Raw genomic sequence first — 12,106 nt, 5'->3', positions numbered from 1 at the left:
CCAGACCCTGTCAGTCAAACCTCCTTCACAGCTGTAATCTCTGGACAACAATGAGGGGCCTGCATGTCTGATAAAACTGCTGAAATGGAGCAATCCTCATCCGCAGCACCTCTGGTGGGCCGAGAAGACAGTGAAATGGTGGATGTTCAGAAGTTGACAGACTCACAACTCTCTCAAACATGTCTGTGAAATCCCTCCTAAACTAGGACAGAGATATTTGTCAACCTTGCAAAATGTTCCTGGATACAAAGTGAATTTTCAGCGGTCTCTTCAAAAGTCCTTACCTTCTTGCATTCTTGGGAAGATAGTAATGAGGCCAGTGAGGAGACAGTTTGAATGCAAAATAAAGCACACACATACATACAAAACTACAGTAAAACTACAGTTATATTGTGAAATATTTTTACAATTGCTGTTGTCAGTTTTCTGTTAATTTATTCTTGTGATGGCAAAATTGCATTTTCAGCATATTTTACTCCTATCTTCAGTGTCACATGATCTACATATGCTGATTTGTGGCTCAATTTTATATATTGCAATCAAGTTTTTTGATGAATAGAAAGTTCAACAGAACAGCATGTAAAAGTATCTACTGTGAGTTTTAATTAAAAGCATACATGCTGAATATATTACCCCAAATTTAGTTAGTACATATATGTTAGACATAAATAAGTAAATACAAATACACATTACAATACAATACAATACAATAAAATAAATATAGAAATATGTAATCTGTATAGAGACCTGACCTGGTATTTTATAATTGATTTATTGTGATAATTATTCCAGAGGCTAAAAAGAAGAAGAATTTTGAAGAATAAGAATATAGATATTCTAAAGGGCAATGTATGGTAGGTAGGACAAAACAGATTTTGGAGAGACTAGCTAGCTTTGAAAGCATAAGATCACTCTCTAAAAATCACTCAGCAAATCACTCTCTAAAGCCACGCCTCCTCCAGAACACATGACCACACACATGAAAACCAGACGCTTACCAGCATCACAATGAGAGATGGCGTTGGTGGAGGATTGAATGAAACACTGTTAGATTACCTCTTTCACAAGTGAGAAAAAATAATAACCCCTCCATTCTCGCTCAGTCTGCAATAGCGCACTGGAACGCACTGATGATGTATCATGTTTGCGCAAACAGTGCGCAGAAGTGTGCAAATACATACATTGACAGGCAGGTAGCTTTTGGATAAGGGAGGAACTTATTTTCCTTTTATTGTACTGCATAAAGCAGTAGGACAGGGCAGTCAACATAATAGATTCCCAAACAAAAACACCATGAGTTTTTAAACACCTAGAGGCAACAACTGTGTGAAAACGATAAGGAGAGATTTGCTGAGGGTCACGGCAGAGAGAAAGAAGATTTCAGTCTTGTCAAGATTAAGACTGAGTTTGTTTGATATGTCTGTCAGGTGTACAGAGATTGCAGACATTGAGACAGAAGGGGACATTTACAGCTAAGTGTCATCAGCACACCAGCGATAAGAGAAGGCATGCAATGAATTGACAATTCTTAGCTATCTATAAATGTCTGAAAGTAGACAGCAAAGAGTAACGGTCCCAGCATCGAGCCCTGTGGGACTCACACAGTGGGGCTTTTCCAGCTAACTTGGTGTGGTTCACATGGGAAGTTCTTACTTATTTGAAAAACATAGAATTAGAATTAAAAATAGAATTAAAATCTTCACAATGGAATGCACTGAATAAAGGTCCTAGATTGCATGCATTTTTCCAAAACCCACAACTTTTAAGTGTTTCATGAAGTTCTTTTTTTTTTTTCAAAAGATGTTTCGTCAGCTGAACAATAGGTATGCTAAACTACACAATCAATTGAACACACTGTACTTATTTTTTTTTATTTTTTTTTTATTTTTTTTTTGCTATTGCAACAAAATAAAAACCATATGATGCACATTAGGTGTGAAAATTATTATTATTTTAATAATATTTTATCAATGGCATTTCAAAAGCATATTCTGCCCAGATCTTTAATCAACAGATGAGCAATTAATTTTTTTTTCAAGTGTTCCAGTAAAAACATGTTATATTTTCAATTTCCAGAATTGTTCGGTGCGTGTTGTAACCATAGACTGTAAAAAAATAGGTTGTAACGAAGAGCAAATTATGCATAAGTGCATGTGAATGATGGGAAATGTAGTTTGGTGCTCTGTCTCCCAACATCTAAATGAGTAGTGCTGTGTGGTTCTTTCCCACTATTCTTCATCAACAGTATCTTACACAAACCAAATAAAAAAATGTTATTGTACTATTTTTCTTTTAAAATTTCCATCACGATTCTCCAACAGACATGCCCCGCTTCTGGCAAATCATCATTGATTATTCACAGAAAGCACTTTTTAGTATTTTTGCATATTGTAAGGGGTAGGTTTAAGGTTGAGGTAGGTGTAGACGTTAACAAAACAATCTAATTTGTAGAAAATTTGATTAATTGTTAGCTTCAATTTTTTTGCGGTATCCTTTCTAGCCACAACCAGCCAAAAGAGAAGAAAATGATACAATCAGCGACATTATTGACTTTAGAGAGTTTGGACACGTTCACAACAGGTTTAATTTGATTTAAATAATAAATACTACTGCGAATGAGTTTATGAAGAGTACTGACTGAGTTCTGATAAGCACAAACAAACAATATGCTAATTGACTGCCATTACAGGTGTTAAAATTACAATACTAAACTTTGTTTTGATCTTTGAAATCTATCTATCTATCTATCTATCTATCTATCTATCTATCTATCTATCTATCTATCTATCTATCTATCATCTATCTATCTATCTATCTATCTATCTATCTATCTATCTATCTATCTATCTATCTATCTATCTGTATGTCTGTCTGTATGTCTGTCTGTCTGTCTAGTATGTTTCTAATACAATATGCTGATTATGTCAATTCTAATATAGATGAAACAGTCTATTAGATTAGTTGTTGCATGTCATCCTAAAATGAATGAATATTTGTGCATGTAGTTTGAATAAAATGATGTATTGGTGCTGGGAAAGAATCAGTATCTGTTAATGTTATAGGGTCGTAAGATCTTGAAGTGAGCAGGCGTTGTCTTATTAATGCAGGTCAGGTTTTAAAGCAAGCCCATCCATTTTAGAAGAAGAGGTATTCAGTTCACGGATGTTTTATTGATGTCGAGCTAACCAAGTAAGCCTGAAGATACTTCACATAGGCATAAGAAGATTAATCGCTCTGGAATAACAGACCTGGATCTCAGGACCGGTGGCGAGGCAAGACTAACATCCGCACACAACGCAACATTTTCTGAAGTGGATCTGAAGTCTCTTGTTTGTCTTGACAGATATAATTCTCTTGAGAAAAAGATTGCAATGCCTTGAGTTATTTATTTCTTATTCCTGCAAGGCTTGATAGCTTGATAGAGAGGGTAGGGAGATGACCGGTAGTTTTTAAAGTTGTTGGATATTTGGAGCGTTTTTTGAGTGTTGCAGCTTTTGCTGATTAATACTTTTGTTGCATTTTAAAAGAATTTCACTTAACTGCTGAATTGTGAATATTGCAGATACCCTGGCTTGTCTTGATTGTGACTTGTTCATGCACATAGATGTTGATTAATAGCACACTATCACTTTGTCATGTTGTTTCCTAATTCTTACAACAGTTCAAATGACTTCCAAGATCCATACAGTGACCTTTAGCAAAGCAAGCAGACACTGGTCAAGCGAATCTAATAAATTTGACAAACTGGGCAAAAGCTAAAAAGGGCTACTGCCAAAACTGAATGTACATATGATACATATTTAATAACCTTTCTCAGTGCATGTGTGGATTTAATATAACAGTTGGTTTGGCAGGGAGTTAGTTTCAGATTTTCAATTGGGTGCTGTAAAAAATGGTTTTAATTTTTTTGCCCTCTTGATCCATACTCTGTGACTCTATCAAGACATTAGAAAATTAAAACCTGTCAAGCTGAAGACTTAAAAAAAAAAATAGCCCCTAAAAGTACTAGATAATGTGAGATATTTAAAACATGGCAGTGTTTGTTAGAAACAGGAACCACTGATAAGTGCATTCATTTCTGACATTCACATTAGCACAATATTAACTTATATATCATATATAATATAATATAAAGCTTTTCTCTTAGAAATAAAGGCTTTTAACACTGTAACTGTACCATCCACCCCTGTTTTGGTTTTGGTTAGTTTGACAAATCCACAGCATGATAACATATTGCTTTATACAGCAAAAGTTCCTCTTCAGGAACTCGAGCTGTGGCGAGAACGAATGGGGAATGCATCCAGCGTGACGTTTCTGAATAACATGTATAATCAGTCCAATGGAAGGGTGAGACGTCATCGGGTGACGTTAGAGACCAGGAAGCATAAAAGCATGAGAGGCGAAGGCGGTAATCAGCCTTGTGTCTTCAGCAAGCGCTCTCTGTGTGTGTGTGTGTGTCAGTCAATCTGTTTGTGAGTCTTATTTAGTGTCGTTTATCCACTGATAAACTCCATTGTCAAAGCTTCAGTCAAAAGAAGTTTTGGGCGAGAGCAGGCAGCGTTCAGGCAGGTAGGGACACACGCAGCTTGTGTGTTGTCTGTTTGAGAGTGAAGCGCGCAGTGTCAGCTCTCGAGGGAGTTGACGGCTGCGATGCGAGCCTTTGCTTCACTCTCAGATGGCTCTCTTTGAGGAGAGAGCTTTCACTGGTGTTTCTCGCGGTGCCAGCCCCGCTTTCGCTGAGGCGGAGCGGTGGTTGTGCTCGTGGGATTCGCTTTCGGATTTGCTGGAAGGAATGTAAGACGGGCAAGCCCCTATCTTCTTTCTTAGCCACCAGATCCGGCGCCCGCTCTCGGGGGTCTGAAGCCGGCGTTTGCGGTACTTTCTCCCCGATGAGAGAGCGTGACGTGCTGCCTGTCTTTCTCTGAGGAGATTGATGTGGAAAGGCGTTGATGAGCTCGCCAGTTGCACAAGCACCAGTTACACAAGCATATTATGCCTAATATTAACATAAGCAGCATTAATTAAAAGTGGAGCTCGCACAGTCAGCTTTTGGGAGGCTGATTGTGCTTTTATCGCTGTTAAGCACTCCGCTCTCGCCGTGCATGCGATCTTGCGGTCGCGGTCTTGCTGGTGCTAAGGCACGGCGGCGGCGCGATAGCGGGAATCGCACATGATCTGGCGAACGGGTTGGAGACGGTTCATCCTATCTCCACCTGTGTTCACTAGATCTAGAGCTCGTTCTCGAGGCTTGGAAACAAACGCTGCGGTTTCAATCTCAGAGGAGATTGAAGTTGTTTGTGTGAAAAAGTTGTGTTCCAGGGCGCAGCCGGAAGCGTAGCGGTGCTAAGAGGCTCGCGACCTCCTGGGAGGTTTCCAGAGCAGCGAGTTCGGCCGTCTCCTGCCGGTGCGCTGCTTCAGGGCACCAAGATAATTGCTCTGATGCCACGAGAGATCAGTCTTGAGATGCTGATTCCCTTAGTAGACTATTTTGCAGCGTGTGTCTCAGTGGGTCCTGCACACTGTAGTGAGAGGCCACAGTTCTGGTGGGCCCCAAGCAGGCTCTGGTAATGGAACAGAAGTAGACTCTCTCTGAGGACGTAGACCATAATCGTGGTCCCTCCTTGGGTTGCAGAGTCCGGGTCCTACAGCCTTCACTGTTCCAAGGAAGGATGAGGTGTTGTGTCCTTTTGAATCGCTCAGTCAGGGGACTGAAGTTTAGCACGCCTGCAAAGGCCAAGTCCAAGGACTGGTGTGTCACGATCTATCAAAAGATGCACTTATCTCCATCCTTCTTCATCGGAAGTTCCTGAGGTTTGATTTTGGGGGCAAAAGCCTACCAATACGGATCTTCCACTGGCCTTGCACTCTCACCCCACACTTTCATGACTGTCAGTTTATGTGCATATACATGGCAAAAATGTACGGAAAATTCAATTAAAGATGTAATCAAACAGGTGATGAACACTATCAACAGCAATTATTATATGATGCAATCAAACTTATAGTAAAATTTGTTAGTTCTGTATGCTGTTTCAGGGTTAGCATCATCTGAGGTCCTGTGAGGGGGTCAGCATCATCTCTTCTCATGTGTTCTGGATCCAGACTGAAGCTTGTCCCGTGGCAAAACAGAGAAACAAATACAGACACAATTAGCGTAGCTGCTTTCCCAACCAAGGAAAATTAACTGGTTTAACCCACGCTAAAGAATTATAATGTACTTTTGATCAGATATAACTGCAGTACAAGATTATGAGATGCATTTTTTGAATTCTTGGTGAATGCTTGAATGCTTGTGTCTTTAATCTAGATTTAAACAGAGAGAGTGTGTCTGAACCCCTTTTTTTATCAATGTAGTATTTCTATACTTCTCTGTGTCGACCTGATCATCACTCTTATGTATGTTAAACACAATCTACTACATATACACAACTTCATTTTAATGAAACATAACAAATGAAAAAATATATAATCATAATCTATGACAAAAATACTATTATAATCTAGGTTAGTGGATAATTCGGCAGCGGAAGATACTCTAGTTTCTAGAAAAATCAGGGGTGCACAATAATTGTATAAAATCTAGTGAAATATTTATTTACAAATAAAAGTGAATAAGTCTAAAATCTGGGAAAATGTTACACGTTGCTCTTTGTATTGTTGTAAAATACATTCATGAAAAAGTACTTTTATAAATATATAAAAGATGTTTATTTTAAATGTGTAGCACAGTAATAAAGGCAGCGACATGTGATAGGATAGGAAGAACAAGAAAGACTATTCATAATTAATATAAAAAATGAATGCACAGAAAAGTATTATAATACTAAAGGTGCCAGAGAAGCACAGAGCACATCTTGTGCGCAGAATTATGAGCTTGAAACAACACGGAGTCACAGTGTGCATATCTTCTCATAGATACATTTACAGTGCATTCAGACTATGCATATCTTTTTACCAGTATCTGTTTTCCCTGGGAATTGCTGAATGAAGGGTGACGGACAGCCGCAGCAGGGAGACGAGTTTATGTGAATTTGAATTAAATGACTTCAATATTAATCTGTACCTCACATGAACACTACACCTCAAGAACACTTGAAATATGTCCATGAAAATGTTTTGGTGCTTTATAATGTTTTTGTGCCTTTCATGGGGCTCAACAATAACACAGAATCGTACACGCACAATATTGGATTTGGATACCCGATCCGCAGAAAATGGCAGAATCGGATCGATGCATCCCTATCCTTTAGTGGACTTTGCGAGGAACTACTAAAAGTCCCGAGTTTTGAGACCTTAGGGAGCGTGATGGATTGTAAAATGGTAGAAGAGTTAGGTACGGAGGAGCTAAACCATTTGGGGCCTTACAGGTAAGTAATGATAATTTGTAACTGATATGGAATTTAATAGGTAGCCAGTGCAGAGACTGTAAAATTGGGGTAATATGATCATATTTTCTTGACCTGGTAAGAACTCTAGCTGCTGCATTTTGGACTACCTGTAGCTTTTTCTTTTTTTAAGATAAATGATTCATATTCAGTATCTATTTATATTCAGAATTAACTTTTATTTTTATACTTTTTCATTCTATTTTTTTTTATTTGTATTGGTATTTCTATTTTAGAAATTTAAATAAATAATTTGAAATACATTATTATTATTATTATTATATTAATTTTACAAATTTCAGTTATTTACCAAGGGAATATTGATTTTTTTTTTTTTTTTGATTGCTTACATTTTTTAAGTTGAAGCTCTTAATCTAACGTTTAAGATTTTTTTTTGTTTACAAAAACACAAAAGCACTGGTCAGATTTTGTGAGAGAAACAGACTGGAATTTTCAGTTATTCCTTGATAATTGTCTCTAGCATCTCTGCCATATCTCATTCACACATATTCAAACATGACACATCAAGATGTGTCAAAGCAGGCTTGACATAAATGAAAATGAAAGTTGAAATTTGAAAATAAGCATTTATCAGTGGCGCAAATCAGATTCGAGAGTTCAAGTAAAAGGAAATACAGCTGTGATATTCACACAAAGCTCTTGTGTGCTTTTGAATATTAGTCACAAGCACCACATTTGTCCTGCTTTTTTTTGGTAATTTTTGGAGTCAACCTTAGTCACCGTTCACTTTCATTGTATGGAAAAGTGCACAGTTAATATACTAGCAAACATTTCCTTTTGTGTTCTACAAAAAAAAAAAAAAGAAAATCACACTTGTTTGCAAAAGCATGAGGGTTAATAAATGATGACAGAATTTTCATTTTGGCTGAACTCTTTCTTTACTTGTTCATTTGTACTTTGTTGGGTCGTCGTAATGTTTGTTCCTCCAGAGAAGAATAAAAATTGTGTCGACCAATTCTGGTCTCCCCTACAGATATTGCCTAAAAAAATACAGCGCTGCTTTCCCCCGTGTTTGCCGTCTGCTTACAGTAGTCGATCATGACTAATGTCAAAACATTTCAAAACAGTGCGAACACAGCCCTGTAAGTCCTGTCACCATCACTTCACTCAGCCCTTTGTTGAGAAGCGTGTTGTTTTGTATGACAGTTCTGCTCTGCTGCTTTGTAGAAGTCATGACTGCTGGGGCCGAGTTTGTGTGTGTGTTTCATCGTATACCCATGTGCCCGAGGGGGGCAGGGCTGGCCTCTGCATCTTTCTCTTGCTCCGGACGGCCTCAGATGGGTAATTCATACTGGTTCCTCGCTGGTAACAGGAGGGACATCAAGCTCTTTATTACCCTCATCCGTCACCATCAGCTCATCAATCCAAAGACCGGCGGCTCTGACCAGTGGCTGCTCCTCCTGAGTCCCTCGTCGCCTCTTTCTGCGATGAATGGGACGTTTATGCTGTCTCAGATGCACACAAACATGGAGGCAGCAGCCAGTCAGCCTCGAGACAGTGTCAGGGATGAAGTCCCTCCAGATTTGAGTGTGAAGATGCTGCCTGTGTCTTGCCTTTTCATTGTCCCAACGTCCTCTCAACGTCAATTCTTTACCATTTGGTTTAGTTGTGTAAGTCTCACTGTTGCCCTAAACGTAATGATGTTGCGCATATGACTGTTGAAACGTTTGGGGTCCGTAAGATTTCTTTTGAAAGATATCGATGCTTTTATTTAGCAAGGACACATTAAATTGATCAAAAGTAACAGTGAAGTCATTTATAATGTTACACAACATTTCAAGAAAATGCTGTTCCTTGAACTTGTTTTTTTTTTTTAGCTATACATCAACAAATCATAAAAAAAATTATGGTTGCCATAAGAAAATTCAGATTTGATCACAGTAATGAATTACATCTCAGAAAACATTTATTTTTAGATTGTAATAATATATATATATATATTTTTTTTTATGGCATTCCTTTTTCTTAATGGGTTTTTGAACAGAAAACACTCATTTTACTTCCTTTTTGTGTGAAACAAAATATGAAACTGAAGAAACTATTCTGGACTTAATTCTGCTCTTCAGAACATACCGGTTACATACAGAATGGAGGCTGATGCATGCTTGCTAATGCTATGGTGTGGTGGGTGGTTGCCAGAACGTTGTTTTTCAGTTGCTAATATGTTCTAGGTAGTTTTGAGCATGTTGCTAGGAGTTTGCAGGGTATTCTGGGTAGGTGCTAGGCGGTTTATTACATTGATTACACAAGAGTTCACCAAAAGTCTCAGTGAAGGTCTATGAATCTGTATGACTCTGGTTCCTTCTTTAATGTAAGTCTATGGGATCTGTTTTTCATTATCTGGCAGGCTTCAAGCGGCATGATATGAGGTGTACATCACATGGTTACATTGTTTTTGCCACAATATTAGAGTTTACATTTTTATTTGCCCCATTTTTGCATTTATATTTCATTTTCTGTCGTCTAATGCTCACCGTTTGTAAATAGTATAAGATTTTAATATCAGATATTTATCTGTAATTGGCCCTAGAATGAAAAAAAGAATTGTCTTATTGTACCAGTCAGAATTTTAATATCACTGCATCCCTGTTTCCTTCATTGCAGGAAATTGATCTTTTGATTCATAAATCTCCCCTGAATGCGTCAAAAGAAAAGCAGTATATTTGTTTCATATGAGAGGATTCTGTAACTTCATAAGTATGCACATCCCATATTGCTGTAGTGTCAATATGCCATGCAAATATACTGTACTTCATGATATCAGATGTATTTTCATCAGCCAGTTTCTGGAATCACTGATGCAACTAATTATGCATTTGGTAAGACAAGAGCTAATAAGATGAATCCGCTGCAGTCGCTGAGGTAAATACCTGAAGGACACCAAATCCTTGAGGATAAATTAGTTCTTTACAAACATTTCCATCATCTTGTGACATTCTTGTGACCTGAGCGAAGTGACTGGAATAATAATGCAAATGTTGTTTTTATAAAAATCAGTTCTGTGCCAGAGAATCCTACATTCTGCTCTGGCTATATGGCCATTTTATTTTTTTATTCATCCAGGTCAGTTTTTAGAGGTACTGGTTTTCTCAGTGGTATGCACATCGTTATAAATTGCATATCCGCCATGTTATGTTTTTGCATTGTTTTCGCATTTCTCTCAATGCAGAATATGGTAATGGATTCCCACTCCAGTTTCAGCCTCAAAAAGGTTATTGGAAATATAAACATTTATCTTAATGTGTAAATTGTGGGAGCTGCTGCTGACTACTGCATAAATCCGCATAAAATTGTCACCTACAATGAATCAAGGACTTGGCAAACAAGTCTGAATTCGAGTGTTGAGCCAATATCACCAGACAAAGCTCATTGCAGACATTCATTTCAGAAAAGGAAATCATGAAAACAATATAAGTAAGCAAACTTGTTTTTCAGTTCAATTCAAAACTTTTTCTCATTTACTGTCCGTTAAATGCCAGCAGGTCATTATTCACATCATTAATGCGTTCATATTGATCTCAAACTATTAACTCAAGTGAGCACCAATTATAGAGGCGAAATGAGGATCTAAATCAAGGGACCTAAGTTTCAATCAGCAGCTTCTGAATTTGTAATTCATAAGCTCGTATAAATGGATGGATCTCACTTTTCTGCCACGATTATGCCACTAATGGCTCATAAGGGGATCTTTCCGTGGAGACCGCCGTGTGGCAGTGCACTAGACTGAATGTATAAATTAGTAGCTGCATCATGTTTACTCAACTGAAAGGCTAGTGGGGCCGAGCCAGAGTGTGTTTCTGTCAATGTTCCCTCGTGAGGAAAAATGATGCTTGTCATGCAAGTGACAGCGAGTGGAGAGTGAATTTGTTGGTACGGGTGGTTATCTAAGTGACACCAACAGACTGCAGACACGTATAGACTATTGCTTAACACTGGTCTAAACGGTTGCGTTGGGAAAAGCTATCAATTTAATGTTAATTCAGTGCTTTAATTTTCTATTAAAAAAGCAGGATAAATTAATTGATTTTACCATGACCTGTATGCCCTCACCAAAGGCAGTTTTTACATTCTAAAACCGCTGGATGGAACCTCCCAAAATGGAACAGAATGTACTGTAGGTAGATATTTGTTTACCAAACAATGAAAGGTTGATATTTTAAGTAAATTCATGTCTTATGTCATTTGATTACCATTGCTTTTCATACTAAATCTGTATTAAATCATTAATACATCCAGAAAAATGAAAGCGTGCCATTTCGGGGGGAAAAAATAAAACCTTTCAGGAGATTTTTATTGTTGTGACACAGTTAATACATTTTGGTTTAAGTTTCAAAGTTTCAACTGATTTAATTCATGTAATTGTATAAACCTTTAAATGGAATCCATTTCATAGGGACGTAAAATAGAATTTTTGTTAAACTTTTAATAAATTGTTGTCAAATGGTCTGTTTAATTGTTTCAATTAATTAGATGTGCTTTTTGATAATTAAAATGTCATTTAACCATTAAAAAAAATCTTAGGCCAAAATATGAACAATATATTGTATTTTAATAGGTTTATAAACAGACATCTTCTTTGTCAGTAAATTGTGTTTTGTTTAATTTATGATAAGAAATTATACATTTTATAAGTAATTTGTAAATAATTATGTCTTTATTGTATTTTTTTAATGTGTCAGTATTAAACTCTAAAACTCCCC

Source organism: Carassius auratus, chromosome 50, assembly GCF_003368295.1.
Source record: "Carassius auratus strain Wakin chromosome 50, ASM336829v1, whole genome shotgun sequence".
Lineage (NCBI taxonomy): Eukaryota > Metazoa > Chordata > Actinopteri > Cypriniformes > Cyprinidae > Carassius > Carassius auratus.
This window is presented reverse-complemented; position numbering follows the sequence as displayed.